This window comes from Carassius carassius, chromosome 41 (genome assembly GCF_963082965.1).
Source record: "Carassius carassius chromosome 41, fCarCar2.1, whole genome shotgun sequence".
Classification (NCBI taxonomy): domain Eukaryota; kingdom Metazoa; phylum Chordata; class Actinopteri; order Cypriniformes; family Cyprinidae; genus Carassius; species Carassius carassius.
In genome coordinates this window covers 5,013,610-5,033,250 of record NC_081795.1, presented here as the reverse complement: position 1 = coordinate 5,033,250, position 19,641 = coordinate 5,013,610, and the positions used below count along the sequence as shown (strand labels likewise).

The 19,641-nt window shown below is 34.2% G+C and overlaps 1 protein-coding gene across 4 annotated transcripts in view; it reads left to right on the top strand.

Annotated features, from left to right (window-relative positions):
* aplp1 (amyloid beta (A4) precursor-like protein 1) overlaps positions 1-19,641 on the top strand; it is a 51,740-nt gene that overhangs the window by 13,974 nt on the left and 18,125 nt on the right. The gene's annotated exons all lie outside the window — the stretch shown is intronic.

Below are 19,641 nucleotides of genomic sequence, written 5' to 3'. Positions count from 1 at the left end.
AGGTATCATGAACTATAAATGAAATTTAACAGCATTTAATAATATAAGATCATATAATTTTACATACTCTGTTTTAAGTCTTTTACCAAGGCTTGTTCTGCAAAAACAGAAAAAAAGAGAGCTAATGTGAAATATTACTATAAGTTAAAATTACTTTTTTTTATTTTAATATATTTTAAAATTCATTCCTGTGATGCAAAGCTGACTTTTCAGCATTATTCCTCCAGTCTTCTGATCCTTCAGAAATCATTATAATATGCTGATTTGCTGCTTAAGAAACATTTCTTATTATTATCAATTTTGAAAACAGCTGTGCTGCCTAATATTTCTAATGATTTTTCTGGATTTATTTATATGAAATGGAAATATTTAGTAACATTATAAATGTCCGTACTGACATGTTTGACCATTTTAATGTGTCCCTGCTGAATAAAATTATAAATTTCTTTCAAAAGTGTATATAAAACAAAGTTTTAACATTATTTACTGTATTATGAATGGACATGAACTAATGAACAATAGTATATTTATAAATTAACATTCATCTAGAATTCATGATACATAATCCATCAACTAATATATTTGACTTGGGCTGTTTACACTAAATCTTGTACATGTACATCAGCCATCCACAATCACTACAGTGGCATTTCTTGATGCTAAACTCAGGTTTACACCTACTGAAGTCAATCATCATCTTATCTGTAACACACACACACACACACACACACACATACCTCATGTAAAAGAGATCCAAAGTGGACTGCAGCGTGAAGACAGCAACCTGCCGCAGACAAATCCAACAGAAGTATTAAATGTAGAGAAAAGAGAGTGAGAGAGTGAGGAAGAGATGAGAGCAGAGAAGAAACGAAGGCATAATGAGGATAAACGTGATGTGCAAATGTGCTTTTAAAAAAAAGAGCACAAACTTGAGCAAAAAAAAGGTCTTGACCCCTACATTCGCTGACTGCACAGAAACATTATTACAGACAGAAGCTTTTGAAAGACCAGTGGGGACCTTTTCAAATGTTGCAGGACTGTATTCATTTTACACATGGTCAGTTGCTGCAACAAAACAGCCTTGAAGAAACATTGTGTGAATTACAAAAAGCTCCCATTAGGATTGGATTGTCCTTTTGTGACGAAAAGAAACAAGGAACATACAGACATTTTTTTTGTGTTTGTGTGTGTTGAGGTGTTGAAATTTGTAGCCTCTTTACAGGTGCTTCTCTTTAGGAAAGCCTTAAGAGCAGTTCCATAAACAAATTATATTTGCTTCCACATCTTCTACAACCCATGTGTGTGCTTTATTCTTCTAATTTTTCCTTGGTAAGGTCAACATAATTCATAAATTAAATTAAGAATATACTTTTAAGATTTTTCAAATAATCTCCTCTTTTTGATTGGCCTCCCAAGTTTATACAGAGGTCAGCAATGTCTCAAATATTTCTGATTCAAATTAATAAAAGACTGTATCTGTAATGATAAAGGTGTGACAACCCGGTAGTGGATCCAAATGCAGGCTTTATTCCAAAGAGTGGTCAGCAGGGTCAAAAACAAGTACAATCCAGGGCGAGACAAAAGAATAATCCAGTAACCAGGAAATGATCATGGCAGGCAGCAAACACTCAGAAACAGTCCAGGGTCAAAAAACAAGGCACGGCAAGAAAGCAAGGAACTAGGGAACGCAACAGGCTAACAATACTGAGCAATGAATTAATGGATAACCAGGCTACAAATATGGTGCGACTGATGGAGGTAACAAGACACAGGTGAATGCAATAAGTGATGATGAGTCCGGCAAAGGATTATGGGAAATGTAGTCTGTGAGCGTGGCAAGAGTCAGGGGTGGAGTGCCCTCTAGTGGAGTTCATGGGCACTTCAGCTGGAGATTGTGACACTATCTGAGATTTGCTATTCACATTCATTTTATAGCTATATTCTATATTCTATTTATATGGCTCTATTCTCAAAATATTTGTTTATGCATTTATTTACTGATTTCTTTTTCCAATCATCTAATCCTAAGCAAGGAATTCATCAGTAAAATTAAAACTGGAGTCCGTAACGTTTGGCGAGCTAGCGGTTTATAAACAGAACTGCGTGTGTCTTGCGGTAGAACATTGTAGCCGGAGCTACTTCTCTCGGTTTATGTCTATGGTGAATCACGCAGGTACTGGGCTACTCCACAGTGGTACCTACCTGAACCAGTCTAAATAGTCCAAATATAAATGTATTATTGGTGTACTGTAGTGATTCAGAACAAGCCAAAAACACTGTTTGGAAAATGGATTCATGGTGTACTTGCTTATTATAGACATTTTGAACGTTTTGAACACAAAGTTTCGGACTGCAGCTTTAAATATGTAAAATAATGCATGTAATAATATATTCATTTCTGCAATGTATTTATATTCATGAATGTATTTGTGTGTGTGTGGGTATGTATATATACATTTATTTTTTCCTTGGCTGTTTTAAAGTCCCAAAGGTTGTGGTGGTAATAAAAGTGACGCAAACCAAAAAAGGCTGGCGGTAGGTTTATGAATTAAATGTTTGATTTCAGTGATGAATTCCATGCTGATTGAATGATTATTCAGAGGGATAAGAGATCAGAATATTCCCACAGCGCAGATGAAAGTAATTCACTTGATGACTGTTATTTGAACTTTCATTTAACAAGCTGAATTTGATAAATAGGTCTTTAAACATACACATTAGCATTGATACACGCACCTGCCTCGAAAGAAAGCGGAAAAATATCATCTTTATTCTTTCAAATCCAATTCTCATGCCATTTGCTGATCTGCAGTAACCCGCAAAGAAAAGCAAGCGATTCCAAAGCAGGATTAGTGATTTCACAGTTGTTAAAATGCCGTGTCTTGCTGGCAAGCTTTCAGATGGCATAGACGCTGATTTGCTCTGGCATAAGACACTGAACGAATGAAATGCATTAAATGAGTATAAGGAATAAACTGAAACATATTTACAGTGATAACTAGTGCCACGGACATTTCATGTTATATTTCATTATTTATATGCAAGGCCCAAGAAAAGTGATCGGTGATGTCAAGAGTAGTGTTATTCTATAAATCCTTTGCAGTCATTGTCTGGCGAGATTATACTTTAGTTTGGACAGGAAGACACAAGATTTACATAAACACATGTTAAATTTACGCAGCAGAGCCTGACGTCCTATGGGTTTGCGTCATCTGAGGCCACTCGAAAAATGGCAGATTTTCTGAGTCAGAAAGCGCAAACGTCTCTAGTGCAGCTGGTATCATTAGAAAAAAGATTTCAGTGGTGTATAATCCGTTCAATTTATACATTTGTATAATTTTTCAAACTTTTATTTTCTGTCATATAGTAGCAAGTAACCTGAGTTGGCCTAAATCTGGATTTGCATGCATGGGCAAAGAAAATGATTAATGTATACATTTTTGCTATTAACTTAGTTTGTGATAAAAAAAATAAAAATCAGAAATTGTGTTCTATAAAATTTTAAATAAGCAAATAAGCTATTTTTAGAGTAACATCCTAGTACTGTGGTGACAAATTTGCTGAAGAAAACTTATTATTTTTGTAATTTTGAACACTTTTGACATAATAGGGTATAGAAAATAAAAGTAATATAAGAGCAGAATAATGCTGTGAGCTAAATTTGAACATGCATCGGGTACAAAGTACATACTTTAAACTTAAAAGTCTTTCCAGTCTGCTTTTTTAAAGTGTAAGTTAAAGTATATCCTCCTTTCTAAACACTTAGAAATCTCATGCTGTACATTAGAGTATTTGCATTATAGAGTCTGAATGGCATGTGGTTGGGGTAGACTACTGTGGTTTTAATATTGGTAATATTGGAGTATATTGCTGTTTTCTTTATGAAATAGGAATCATTTGTCCTCAGTACAACAGTGATATGCTGTTTGTCACTCCTTTTGCAAACAATTTCCTTTGTTTAAGCTAAGAACAGCAGGGGTTACTGCACTTCTCATTCATTCCATCAAACTAAAAATTGTTGGAGGGATACAACATAAGTGGAAGATAATGATTGTGTAATTTTTATGATCTCTGGGTGTTGATTATGGTGTAAATAATACATATTTTGCATATATATTGCATATGTGTGTGTGTGTATATATATATATATATATATATATATATATATATATATATATATATATATATATATATATATATATATATATATATATATATATATATATATATATATATATATATATATATATATATATATATATATATATATATACACACACACACATATATATATATATTATTTATTTAATGTTGTGCTTGAAAAAAATATGGCATATAATTTTATTATAATTTCATTTTTTCAAATGCAAAATCAAGACCATATATGAATAATCAATAATGGTTATAATGTTGTAATGACTGAGGTAGTATTTACTGCCATTGATCTGAAGAAGTATTAAACTGTGGTGTATGACTGTTTCTATACAGCTTGCACTGCTAGCATGAATGATGCCTCAAATCATGCAGCATGCAGACTATTTACGAGAGGAGTGGTAATGCTTTTAGATTTGCTTTGTGGACAATAAAACAGGCAAAAAAATAAATAAATAAAAATCCCATAAACTTGCATTGAACTCACATCCACAGGCACCATAGGAACTGCATAGCCCACTCTAAAAACCACTCAGAACATCATGACAGCTAGTTTTGCACAGGTTTTTCTTAAGGAAATGTCAAAATCTAGTTCTAAGTGTCAGACTCACTGTTCTTGCAATGTCAAAAAGTGCTAGTTAAAGATTTCACACAGTTCCAACCAGAATCTTGCCTTTGTTCTATGCTTTTTGGGTCATGCTAGACTTAGTTGTAATTGTACAAATTATGCTTGACAAGTGTTTTGTTTTTTGATGAGAGAGAGAGAGAGAGAGAGAGAGAGAGAGAGAGAGAGATAGCAGGACATTATGTGTTCATCAGAAAGACCCCAAAAACTGAGTGTCTCACCGAGACCCGTCATCTATGAACCGTTCCTCAATCTGAATAGAAGTTATTGAATTTAGAAAATGAAAAGGCCTCTTTGTCTTTTAAAAAAAGATTGCTTGATGTCGTCCTTGATGTTCTCGCGATTAAGCTATAAAAAGGGAGCAGCCCACTTTCGAGGGGGAATGGACAAAAAGCTTTAATGATGGAAAGGAACGGAACTGCGGGTGACAGCAACAAAGAAAAAATAGAGTTTGACAGGAGATTGTTGAACGTGGAATGTTTAGTCATACATCACTCTCTGAGTCAGACACATTTCTCAGTTAAAACACTGCAGCAACGGCTCAATGCAGAAAACAACATTTTCCCTGCTGGTCCTGTAGATTGTTTGTATATTAGGAGCGTGCTCGGTTATTTAAGGTCTGGTGAGTGTTTGTGTGGTTTAACAGTGACTCACCTCTCGCTGCTGGTGCCCATCTGGACTAATGTGGGAGTGTAGAAACCTCTCAGACCAGTAGGACTATTCTTGTGGTTTAACTCACAGGCTTCGTGGGAGATCTCCAGCTACGCATCATGGCTTCTTCTACACAAAATGTGGTATTAAAACAGAGACACACGACATGGACATCACGACTTTATAGCCCACAAATGCACAGTAATTCATTGAGTAAACTTTTCGGGTTATGACTAATTCATCTGCTTTACTGGTTATTATTATCTAACACCAGTACTTTTAAGGACGTAAAAAATTCATTCATTATTTACTCACTATCATGTAGTTCGAAGTATGACATCCTTTCTATCTGTAGAACACATATCATAAAATATCTTCTTTTTGCGTTCTGCAGAAATCATATAAAGGCTGACCATTTTCATTTTAGGATGGACTATCACTTAAAGATTTTTTCTTGCTTTATGTTACAAGTGTTTATTTTTCTTTTTTTGCAAATATCACCATTATACCAGATAATTAGCTGGCTTTGTCGGGTTTGACTCAAACAAGAAAATGGTCATCATTTGTTCAAATGTTTCTTCTATGTAACACAAAATGATATTCCAGTTCCAGTAGCTCAAGTGGTAAAGCATTGCATTAGCAAGCGCAAGGTTGGGGGTTCAAATCCCAGGGAACACATGTTAGGAGAAAATTGTTAGCCTGAATTCAATGTAAGTCGCTTTGGATAAAAGCGTCTGCTAAATACTTAAATTTATTTATTTATTTTAATGTGAACGAATGACATGAGGGTGAGTAAATTATTGAAAATACCACTGTTTGAACATACCACTAATATACAGGCTTAGAAGGGTTAGTTCACCTCAAATGAAAAACATTTACTTGCTTTCTATTTTCTATGAAAATTTTGAGAAATGTCTCAGTGTTTTGTTTTGTCTAAAGAATGAAAGTATTTTCGTCTAGGGCCCCAATGTTCTTCAAAATACCTTCTTGAGATTCGAATGGATTTGGATTGAAATGAGGGTGAGTAAATGATAACACAATTTAATTCTGGGTTGAACTATCCCTCTACACACGGATGAATTGAATTCTTAATAGACAAGTAAGTGTGAGTACACCCTTCTGCATTCAAATGTGTGGGGGTTTGGCTTCTCTAGTGTGCAAACCACGTCCCACAACAATCCCTGCAGGGGTCACCCATCATCTGCTCCTCATCAAGGCAGCTGGAGCTCCAGCTCAACTAATCTGGACTGATGAGACCCTAAACGGAGAGCATCCAGCTGCCCTGTCAGTCCAGACACCACTGCCTTACAGCCCATGCTTCACCCCAAGGCAAAACAAACAGATAGAGAATAAATAGTGTTGGGTGCTGGTGAGCTACACAACCCGATCGCTTAGGAAAACATTATTATCTTACAAGATGACAATTTTATGTGAATTCATAGAATGTGAATCGTACAAATTTGTATGATACACACTTGCAAATCACCTAATTAGTTGGCTTAGAAGGGTAAGTTACCCAATCCTGAAGATTCTGTTCAATTGTTAATATGAATAGATCTATTGATCTGTTTACTATGACTTTGTTTCTTCTATGTTGTACGAAAATGTATCAATTGTAATCATAACTTCCAAAATCCTAAACATAACCATCTTTGGGGCATAAGCTTTTCCACCACAGAAAAATAAATAAATAAAAAAGATAGTTGCAACTTTTTATTTTACATCTAACAATTCAGACTTTCCTACTTGAGAGCTATACCTCGGTTAACATCTCGCAATTCTGAGTTCAAATCTTAGTATAGTGTAAGACTTATCACAGAATTGCGAGTTTATGTCACACAATTCGGAACCTTTTATCTCGCAATTCTGCCTTTTTCCCCCTCACAATTTAGCACTTATATCTCACATTTCAGACTCTTTTCTCCAAAGTGCAAATTATATCTTAGTTAACATCTTGCAGATATGATATTTTTTCCCTGCAGAATTGCAAGCTTACATCTCACAATTCAAAATTCTGAGAACAGAGAAATATACTAGTTAGCCTCTTACAATTTTATATCTTTGCAATAATTACTTATTTTTTTCATAGAATTGCGAGTTTATATCACAAAGTTTGAACTTTTCTTCTCAGAATTGCGAGTTACATCTTATATCACTACATCTTCCAATTCCGAAGATTAAAAAAATAAAATAAAAAGGTAATTGCGGGTAAAAAAAAAGGTAAAACTTTTTATCGCAATTATAAAAGTTTAGAATTTTTCTCCTAATTGCAATTTCTTAACTAATGTCTCGCAATTCTGAGTTTATTTCTTTGCAATAGTGACATTTTTTGTTGTTGTTGTTGTTATGTCACGATTCTGACTTTTGTTCTCAGAATTGCAAGTTATATCATAGTTAACATCACACAACTCTGATTTTTCTCAGAATTGCCAGAAAGATAAGTCAGAATTGTGAGATTTATATGCTAATTCACATAGTAAGCAGATTGTACAAATATACAATGAATGAATCATATGAATTAATAACCGATTCACCAAAATATAAAATAGTTATGAATTGCCATGTGATTGTGTTCATCCAGCAAACTAAACCAGCATAAACCAGTATGAAAACTGGCCAATCATTTTAGCAAGGGATGTTGAACTGTTTGCCTTGTAACATCTCATTTCCTGCTGTGTTGTCCATCCTTCACACCAGCCAAGTGTGAGAATCTATGGCTCCACAGCTCGTTGCTTTTCGCTAACATTAATTACAGCATGCAATTAGCATGGGGCACACAATTAGCGTCAGAATCTAATAGTGGTTGTTGCTCTGACTGAACCGAGACTGTCCGGGCTTTTTCATCAGGCTTCTCCACATCCAAGAGCAGGGTGGACCCAGCTGACTCTACGCTCTCCTAATCAAGGGCTGGCAGGCAAATGAAGCTGAGCACTGAATAATTAATCAGCATGATTACAATGATGAATGCACCCAAATCTTGTAGGGGCTGTATTACTTTGGGTAGGGGTGGAGGGGGAAAGCGACACAGAGAGGAGGGGAGAGGAAGACAGATTGCGGAGGGTTGAGATCAGCAGAAAGTCAGAGAGAGAAAGGGTGGAGGGGGGCCGGAGAGCTGGCCAGCCACCCACTATTAGGGCCATCTGTCCTGCAGAAAGACATTTCTGTGTAAGCGCAAGCTAGAGCTTTGCGCATGTTTGTTTCTATTTATTACCCAAATCTGCGGCAGAAGCCCACTGTGCCGCTGAGCCAAAGGAAGAAGCGTTTCCAGGTACACTGCCTGACAAGCCAGAGCTTGTTGTGTAATTTTCATGTATAATAATAATAATAATAACCTGCGGCCCACTATTTTCACCTGCCAGCACATGTCTAAAATGATGCATGGTGTATGGGCTCGTCCTACTACACATGGGTACAGATGGAGATGACTACATCTCTAATGAACAGAGGATCCACACACACACACACACAGTCCATACACTCCGTATTTACTGCAGGGTGGTCTGATGGATTAAAACAAGGTTGACTTGTTAAAAGGTGACACATGATGAACTGGCGTCCTCTCTCTGCTCACTTACCCACTAGCTCTGCACGATTGCATCATCGCCAGGCATGATGTCATCCTGCATCTACGACCAGGAACAGCACCGGGAGTGGAATATTTAATCAGAAAGCAGGACACTGTTATTGAATGAACTGTATTTCATATGTTGCTACAAACAGCTGGAATACAATCTCAGGGGAAGCTGGATTGAATATGGGGTGGTTTTGTGTTTGTTTAAACATGGTGGTTAATATACTGTAATACACATTCCTAGAGTGATTTATTGGTGAGTGTTATTCCAAAGAACAAAAATCTTGTAATCGTGATTGGTAATAGCTTAAGGAAATGTAGGAGCTTCATTTTATTCTATTGGTTATCCTTTTTTCCCTGTTAAATATCTTATTATGGAACCAAAAATGTTTGCTGTTGCTGTTTTATATTGACTTTAAGCACTCAGTAGCTATGTTTCCATCCAAAATTATGAATCTAACGTATGCCCAAAATAGGAATAAAATCACATAAATCATCACGTACTGATAAACTGGCATTAAATATCTCTAAGAAAAGTAGGAAAAGCTACTGAAATTAATACTTTTCATATATAATAATTTACTTTACTATAAATGTGGTCATTGCTTTTCAGAGCTGCTATTTGGGAACACAGAAGTATAAATTCTGGGAGGCAGTTATGCATAAATACTTTGATGACAGACTTTGCTCAGGCATTGCAGAACGACCGAAACAACATTTCAGATGCTGTGCAATGAGATCGGTCCACTGGTTAGTCAACTTATCCAGTCCCTTCACCCAAAGTCATATTACTTTTTTGATGCATATGGAGGCAACTCGATCTCGAACTCGAAGTCAAAAACCACCTCAGGCGAGCATAAAAACATTTTTGCACATTAAGGTATTTTTATTTTATTTTATTTTTTCAGATATTTGGCATTTCCATCACTCATTTCTTATGCGATGCTTTAAAATGTACATCAAAACAGTGTGACGGAAACAAAGCTACTGTAGGGATAAATTTGATGTAGGGAAGGTTTTTTTTTTTTTTAAAAAGGGAGTGCTTTAATTAAATTAGACTTAGATGAATCAAAATTATTACATTTATTGATATTTACATGTTTGTTTGGTTTGATTCCTGAAGGATCATGTCACATGATCCTTCAGGAATCATTCTAAAATGCTGATTTGCTGCTCAACAAACATTTTTATTATTATTATCAATGTTGAAAATAGTTGTGCCGCTTAATATTTTTGTTGAACCTGTGACACGTTTTCTTTTTAGGAGTCTTTGATAAATAAAAAATGTAAAAAAAAAATAAATAAAAACAGCTTTTATTTGAAAAAGAGATCCTTTGTATCCTTATAAATGTCTTTACTGTCACATTTAATCAATTCATTGCATCTGTGCTTACTAACTCCAAACGTTTTAATGGTAGCGTAAAGGTCTTTCTAGGTCTAAGCTGGTCTGTTCTCACTCTTCATACTAGGAAAGTGTAGTGTGTGTGTGTGTGTGTGTGTGTGTGTGTGTGTGTGTGTGTGTGTGTGTGTGTGCGTGTGTGTGTGTGTGTAGTTTGTTTAGAGTAAATGTCATTGCTTCCAAGTCTGGTTGAGCTCTAGAGCCAAATCAAACACATTTGAGTGTATCTGTGTGGGTGATTGTCTGGCTGTGCTTGCATTCCCTCCTCTATGTTGAACTCGCTCTGGATACACCCAGCTCTGACTGTCCAATTAAGGGGTATTATTTGGGTAAGGCGAACCCTCGCTCTCTTCCTCAATGAGCTGTAGGTGACATATAGCTTGCTGCACTTCACTTTGACTTGAAGGAAAATCAATCAGGACATAATTCTCCAAAAACAAGTACACACGCTGTTTTGGATGGCTCGAGCTGTGAGCACAGGGCCTTTTGCATGATAAAATCTTAAGTTTCCATTGTACAGATGGAGCATGAGCAGCAGTGAATGAGAGCAAATCCATTTTTAATGGACCTGTGTGGTTTGTGAATGTAGTCACAGCCATTTAACAGGATTTAATCGGTGACTGCTGAATGTTAAGAGTTCAAGAGCGTACAGGAATCAAATGGAGCTTTTCAATAGCATTACTATGGAGCGTGTGACTTGCATTATGAGTCAAATATAATTTTCTGTTTTTAAAGGTAATGGATAAAGCTTTTGAACTGAATTGAACTGAACTTAATGGAACGGATCAGAACGTAATCTAATTACATTAGCGAGATAGCGTGGTCGATTACAACAAAACAATGGCTGAATCTGCATTGATGGGATTTTCTTTTTAACAAGACTTTGTATGAAATGCTGCAGTTTCCATTGTGAGTGGCATGTGAATGCTATTTTATCGTACTGCAAAATGTTTTCTTTACTCCTGGAAAACATTTCAATCAATCTTTTGATGTTCTTTTTTCATTATTATCTTTTGCTAATTTCCCTGTTTGCCTCAGAGCAAAAAAACAGTTTTTTAGGTTCTATCTGCAAGGGGAAGCTGCTATTAGATGGTGTTTATGGTGTTCATTTGGTTTACTGCAGTTGAATCTCCTCTAGCAGAAAAGTTAGAAAGATAGTTCACTCAAAAATGACAAATATTTGCTCCAGTCTTGTGTTTTTCCAAACCTACACCTGTATAATTTTCTTTCTTTCTTAGATGGAGCACATCAGGTTTTAAGAATCTGCCAGCCACTTTTGTCAGTATAATGAAAGAATAGTAGGTTATATGACTTGTGCACTTTATTACAAGTCTTCTAAAATCATATGATGTATCTCCATGAGAAACAGACTGAAATGTAAGTCAGTAGTAAATGAAAATGATCTAGTCACAGTGGTTTAGTCGATTTTAAATATACACTATAGTTCAAAAGTTTGGGGTTGGTAAGAATTATTTGTATTTATTTATTTTTAAAAGATGTCTGCTGTGCTCACCAAGCCTCTTTTTTTAAATCAAAACTACAGTAAAAACGCTAATACTGTGAAATTCTATTCCATTTTAAAACAATTTTTTATTGCAATATATTTTGAATATATTATGAATATTTTCAGCATCACATGATCCTTTAGAAATCTATCTAATATTCTGATTTGATGCTCAGAAATATTTCTTATTATTATCAATGTCATAAACAGTTTTAATTCTTTATATACTGTAATTTCGTTCTGGCCCCAAACCTTTAAACTGTAGTGTAGCTCAAAAGTTATATGAATTTATTTTAGGATACACTATTAAAAAAGAAGGGTGGGGGGGCACAATGTTCTGTATCCATATTAAGGAAATTAGATTGGTTTAGAATTGTTTTGTTTTTGTTTGTTTTTTTTTTACAAATGTTTTACAGATTACAGATTATTTTTATTTTTTTTCTTCTCTTTTTTACAAAAAAAAAATTTAAATAATAATAACTAAGTTATACAGGTTTTGGAAAACCATGCGTGTGCTGACAGAATTGTCATTTTTATTTGAACTATCCCTTTAAGCATAATCCTTCCACTTTAACCCGTGGAGTGCTTCAAGACTGATGGCATCTGTCATCATCAACCAAGATAAAAGGCAGCGTCTTAAATACCTTGTAGTGAATGTGAGCATGCATTCATCTCTGTCATCCCCAGTACAATGACGCTTACGAATTCTTCTTTTATCCGAGGGATAAAGAGTTGTTTTTTTTCTCCTTTGGATGGAGGATGTCAAACATTGTGTAACCTGGCTCAGGTTTTAGCAGACTGTGTGAATTAATCGCATGATGCACATCACAGAGTCGTGCATATCTGCTGTTCCCTGAATGCGATCTGGCCTAAGCCTGAAAGACTTGGCATATAACAAGCCTCTGTTTGTATGTGCGTGTGTGTGCATGTTTTAGATCAGACCTCGGGGCTCCTGATGCACTGATATCGATTGAAGGAGTAGGACTGTACAACAGCTCTGGGTATTGATCTTTACCATGTGTGTTTCTGAGTGTGTGTTTGTGCCATGTGTGCATATGGAACTAAGAGCTGGAAAATGTGTGCAGGCAGGTTATCTTCTCAAATGTCCGGAAGTCTCCCATGTGGCTATGACCTTCCTCCTGTTAAAAAAAAAAAAATATTAAAAAAATATTATAATAATAATTATCTCATCCCATTATCTAGTTTTAGGAAATAGAGGTGCCGGTCAATACCATGCCCGGTTTCATCCTGTTTTAAACCACATCAGAGGTCTTAAAGAAAACTCTAAACACCAGGTTGGCTGATAATAATCAGTCCTAATATCTCCAGGCATTGCTGTAACTCACTGTGTGAGGTTTACTGTAGATACATGTCAGGGTATGTAAAAATACATGTGTTTGTTTCAATTTAGTGTAATGTAATCAAATAGATTCTACACAAATTATTTGTTATTTTGAAAGAATTTTAAATGAGCACCATCTTTAATGTTACCAAAGTCTCGCTTAGTGTAACGCATTTTATTAAAATTGGAAATGCATTAATATAAACATTTTGTTAGATGTTAATGTTGAATCACAATTAGTTTCAAGTTTTGCCCAAAAACTATGTTACATGTTTCTCTTTTTTTATTTATTTTTTTTATTGTATTTGATTGATTGATTGATTTTTTCAACGTAAATCATTTAGATGTTTGTATTCAGGCATTATGAATACAGTACATGACATATTTTATCAATAAAAAATTAAAGAAATCGTTACTTGATATAAAATAATTGTTAACTGAAATCAAATAAAATATATAAACAAATTTAGTTCAGATATTTGTTGTTTATTTTCTCATTTATTTTAACTTAATCTACCAAAATAATGAAAACAATAAATAATAAAAATAATAATTGCATATTATATAACTAAAATTAAAATGGAAATGGAAATGGAACTATAAAAATAAAAACGGATTAAAAATATACTAATACTAAATACTAAAATAGCACTGCATATATAAACACACACACATACATATACAGTATATATATATATATATATATATATATATATATATATATATATATATATATATATATATATATATATATATATACACACACACACACACACACACACAAATCGTATATTAAATATCGTATATTAATAATTAGAAAAAAATATTGGTAAAGAAAAATAATTACAGTAATAATGCTTTCAATACTACACAGATACTGAATAAAAAGATAATATTATAATATTTTATATAAACAAAAATTTTAAGGAAATAATTTTTCCATATAATCTGTACTGAAATTGTGTCAGAAGTCAAACATTTTCAACTGAAGAATCAGTTTTACTCAAAAATAATAGTGGCACCAGCAGATCACTTGAGTAATCGACAGCTGAAATTCTGCGATGAATAAGTGCAAGGTCATGACACCAGGGTTAAATCTGAGTATTTAACACGTGTGTGTGTGTGTGTGTGTGTGTGTGTGTGTGTGCAATGCAAACACTGCAGCACTAACCAATTCGTCAAGCCTTCAAGCTGATGAGATTTTTTCCATCATTTTTAATCCAACAGTCTCCTAATGGCATTTGCTCTTATTCTCAGCTCTCTGCAGTAATGCTGCTCTTCCTCGCTCTCTCTCGCTCTCTCACTCTCTCTCTCTCTCTCTCTATCCTGTGGGCTCTGTATATTTATTGTATATTTATGGCTCCGATTTATATATTTATTTCCTCATAAATTTTAATAAGAACTTCAAACGTTTTTGCATTGGCCAGCAGAGGCAGGGTTTTCCTTTGATCACTTTCACATTTGCCTTTCTCCTTCTTTTCCCCCCTCTTCTTCCCTGTGGGCATCTCCGCTCTAATTGGGTGCCTGAGTGCTGTGTGTCTGTCATTCACTCTGTCGTTGAAGATTAAAGTAAGCCGGGTTTCCAGTCTTTGCCAGGGTTGCCAGATTGATGCCCTCAGTTGGGATGCCATTGACATGTGGCGAGCTTTGGAGTGTAAAAAAACTCTGACAGGCTTTTAAAGCTGTTTTTTGCTTTGATTGCGTCTTTCTGCCCACAAGTAAGAAGTCATGCAACCTCGCAGCATCACTCCCCCTCAGATTCCACGCATGCAGAAGAACAGCACTGACGCACACAAAATCTGCTGGTATTATCATGTTACAATCTGTTCTCCCTCGTTAGTCATTATTGCAGTTCTCTAGAATATCTTATACACTAGTTCTCTTGGCCACAGAACCAAACTGATCAAAATTACTAGACGTGTGATGAAAAGGAAATTATTCTAGCTTGACTAAATCAAAACTGATTTAGTTGTGATTAAAAAAGTCATTGTGACCTGAAACACAATTTTTTTATGCTTTTTTTAATTTTTTTTTAAAATCTTAAAACTATTACATAGATGTAATGTATTTAGAAATAAAAATATAATGTTAAATTAGAAATATATAAAAATATGTATATGACAGTTAAATTCTCATTTAAAATGATTATTTGATATGCACATTTTATAAGAGAATTGTAATATTATAATTATAATTTATAATTGAATAATAAAAATATATGAATATATAATTATATAATTTGAACTTAATATAATATTATTTTATTTTATAATATTTGAATATTACAAATATATTTGTGTTCATTAAATTAGTTTAATTCAGTTTAACTGAATATCATATTTTACTGTTTAAAGGTTTATTTTAAATTATATTTTAAATGTGTATAGTAAAAATAGAAAAGTATTTTATATAAATATATATTCATGTTCTATTTTAAAGTGATCTTATATATTCATATATAATTTAGTAATTGTAATATATCTTTTTGTAAGATTTAAATAAATGATGAAATACTATATATACATATATATATATATATATATATATATATATATATATATATATATATATATATATATATATATATATATATATATATATATAATTTTTTTTTTATCCTTCAGATTAATGATGCTGGTTGTATGTTAGTGTAAGTGAAGCCAGCGAGAGCTCTGTCTGACACTTTTAAACAATCACTCATGTAAACTCCTGCCTCTCTTCAATTCAGTGTCTATACCCTGATACAAATTTTGACTCTAATTTATCAGATTAGACAAAAAAAATCCAGGATAAATCACTCTAGCACAGACAAACCCCAGATTAATGGTCCTCTGAAATGCGCAGTCATTCTCTCCCTGTCTGTGACGATTCCTGCATATGTTAATTTTATATTGTTGCCCCAATTTTGTATTTTTTTTTCCTTTATTTTATATTCTTTTCATAAATCATTTTTTAAAAGCATAATCATTTTTATTTTGTTCTTTTTTATGCCATTTGTTTTAAGTAACGTATCTCAGATGTATATCTCATTTGATTTCATTTGATTTGGAATTATTTATGTACATAACATAGGCTTTTATATATCTCCTAAGAGGCTTTGGATTAAATTGTTTTAAATATATATATATATATGGGACTTGTAGGCACAGGACAAATGACATGCAAATATTATACTAACACAGAAATATCAAAATTCTCCTGGTTGCAGAGAAGTGATTAGTGTGCCCGGTACCGCTACTAAGCCTTAACCGGTGAAATGGGTGGATAACCAGATGAAATGAAGCCTCTCCCCTCATTAGACTCTCTCTTCTCACCTGATCCTTGCTTCCTGCTCTGTGTTGATGTACTCAAATGACCTAGTGGTCAATGAGCTTGTATTAACATCTGACTCTAGCAACAGGGTTACTGTTTGCTCTGCATGTGTGACTGTCCCCGGGGCCCTTCCTCCAGAAGCACTGAACACATTTCAGATCAATACCTACATCCTTTGCCAAAGAGACAGAGAGGAAATGAATGAACTAGAAACTGAGTGATGTGAGAGAGACTCGGCCAGACTCGTACGGATCAGGAACTGAGGGTGCTCTCAATGGCTTACTCTTACTTTACTCTTAGCAGGCCCTCTGTATCCCATAATACTATACAATTTCATTTTCAATATGGAAAATTAAATTAACAATTTTATTACAAAACAAAATGTTTTGCATGTATAATCTAGTTTTTTTTTTAAATATTGAATTTAACAATAGTATTTCTTTTAGTATTTTAATTTATTAAAAATGTATTTATTAAAAATACTAATGTTTAAATACTATTTTGTTTAAAGATGTTGTTTATTTGTAGTATTTGTTAATATTTTATCAGTGTTGTTTAATTTATGAATAGAATTTAGTTTTGAGTATTTCATTATTTTGAGTATTTTATTTATGAATAGTTTTCATTTTTAGTATTTTATTTATAAAATGTATGAATACTAATTTATTTATTAATAATATTTATTTTTTGTATTTTGTTTATTAATAACATTTCTGTCAATACTATTTTATTTATACTTTTAATTATATAATGTTTTTCAATACAAATTTATTAAAGAATAGCATTTTTTTTTGTATTGTATTATTTAATATTATTCATGCATCAGTACTATTTTATTTATGAATAGTGTTTTTTTATGTATTAATGTTTATTTTTAAAGTTTTTGGTTATTATAGAATTTATTTATTTAAATGTTATGTACATATACTTTCCAGTATGCACAGTTTTCCATTCCCAAAAAAGAAAATCATAATCAAGAAGGGATCATTGAAAGGGCACTACACAGAGAGAATAAATACCTTTAAAAATATTCACTGAGAAGAATGACACTTTGTTTCATGAAAAAATGACAATTATAATACTGAGCCTCTTCTACCTTTTAAAGATAGTAGTTCACCTTTGCCCTTCTGAATTCATTAACATTTTTATTTTGGCCTGATGGGTGAGCATGCATATTTGTGGCTATCCAGTGACAAAAGCTGTTGCTGTGCTCCTCTGCGGTTGAGTGTGCTGTCTTTGCCTGTACTCCAGTTACACATGCAGGTTTGATGGGAGAAGGATAAGATGCATTTAGGGTTATAAGCAAGTCTGGCTTGCTGGCTCAATTTGAAATTCAATACTGAACCTCCATGTTATATTTCCTCCTCACTGTCAGGCCAGTGATAACAACTGTACTCACCCCTCTTCCCTCTCTCCTCGTCCTGTCCTTTCCACTTCCCTATAGCTCTGAATTTTTGCTGGCCTCAAATATTTCTTATCACTCTTTGGTTTGCAGTAATAACAGGCAGCCAGGCTTAACATATTTTTATCATGAATGTAGGCCACTTTGAACTTCAAACAATTTCAGTTCTTTAGCTTCATCAATGCTAGACGAGATATTAAAGTTGGATATCTTCTCAAAGAGAGTCCTCTGTTTGCAAAACATGCTGTTTTCACATCCTTTTTGCATTTGTTTACTATATTGTTATGCATTTGAATAAACTGGCACTTGAGGTTAGCTATGGAATGATATTGCGGACTTTATTCAAAGGGAATTGCAAATTGTATTTGCAATTGCATTTTCAATTTGTGGACGCATAAAATGTGACATAATCCAAACGCAAATGCAAATCGCGCATTACCGTTTTCATTTTCGATTAAGTGAACGCACAGTGTCTGCCAAATTTAAAATGGAAATGCAAAGTCCGTTTGCAATTGTGTTTCCCATATCTTACGAGCTATTAGCCTGTCATATTTAAATAGCAATATTAATTACCACATTTGCCTTTTCACTCTCTCTGCACTGTGCATGTAAACTGCCAAAACTCAAATAGAATCGCAATACCTTTTGCATTTGAATTTGCAACGTCTACACGGAAACCTGTCAATCAAGTGACAGGGGTGGGGCCATTTTATTGGGCGTGTTTGCATTGGGAAGTGACGATCGTACTAAAACGTACCATGTTTTTACTAGGGTAAATATGAGTTAACGATAGTGTTTATAATTTAGCCACAGTAGCCACAAATGTACAGTTGTCTGAGACGTTATGAAATGTTCTTTAACATCATGAACCATAAAATGTAGTCAGTGTTCTGCTATTGTTTATTTTCATAATAGGTAAACACAGGCCACAAGTTAACACGGTCACATTTCCTTGATTCAGCAGCTGCACGATGTAAAGCCGAGAGTCCTGTCTTGAATATAGAGATCTGGTGCTGATTCAGTGTAGCTTGGGAGCTCAGTGGTTAGTGACTGTCATCTCTCACGGCATACTGTCTTTTAGCGCGTGTTCGAAACCCGGGCCAACACAGACGTTCTTTATTTTTTTGTTTATCCTACTAACTTCAGCCGCCAAACGGGCGATCATACAGTGAGGAAAATTGCAGTAGTCAAGGCGAGCTGACATGTTATCAAGTACGCTGCTGTTTTCAGAATTACCGGACCTGTGTCCTCGCAGACATCTCACTCCCGAGTCGAATGCACAAAGTCTGAACTACTGAGGATGCAAGTCCGAAATCAGCGCCTGAAGTTAGTAGGATAAACAAAAAAATAAAGAACGTCTGTGTTGGCACGGGTTTCGAACACGCGCTAAAAGACGGTATGCCGTGAGAAAAGACAGTCACTAACCACTGAGCTAACAAGCGACACCAAATCAGCACCAGATCTCTAGATTCAAGACAGGACTCTCGGCTTTACATCGTGCAGCTGCTGAATCAAGGAAATGTGACCGTGTTAATTTGTGGCCTGTGTTTACCTATTATGAAAATAAACAATAGCAGAACACTGAATACATTTTATGGTTCATGATGTTAAAGAACATTTCATAACGTTAAAGAACATTTCAACACTATCGTTAACTCATATTTACCCTAGTGAAAACATGGT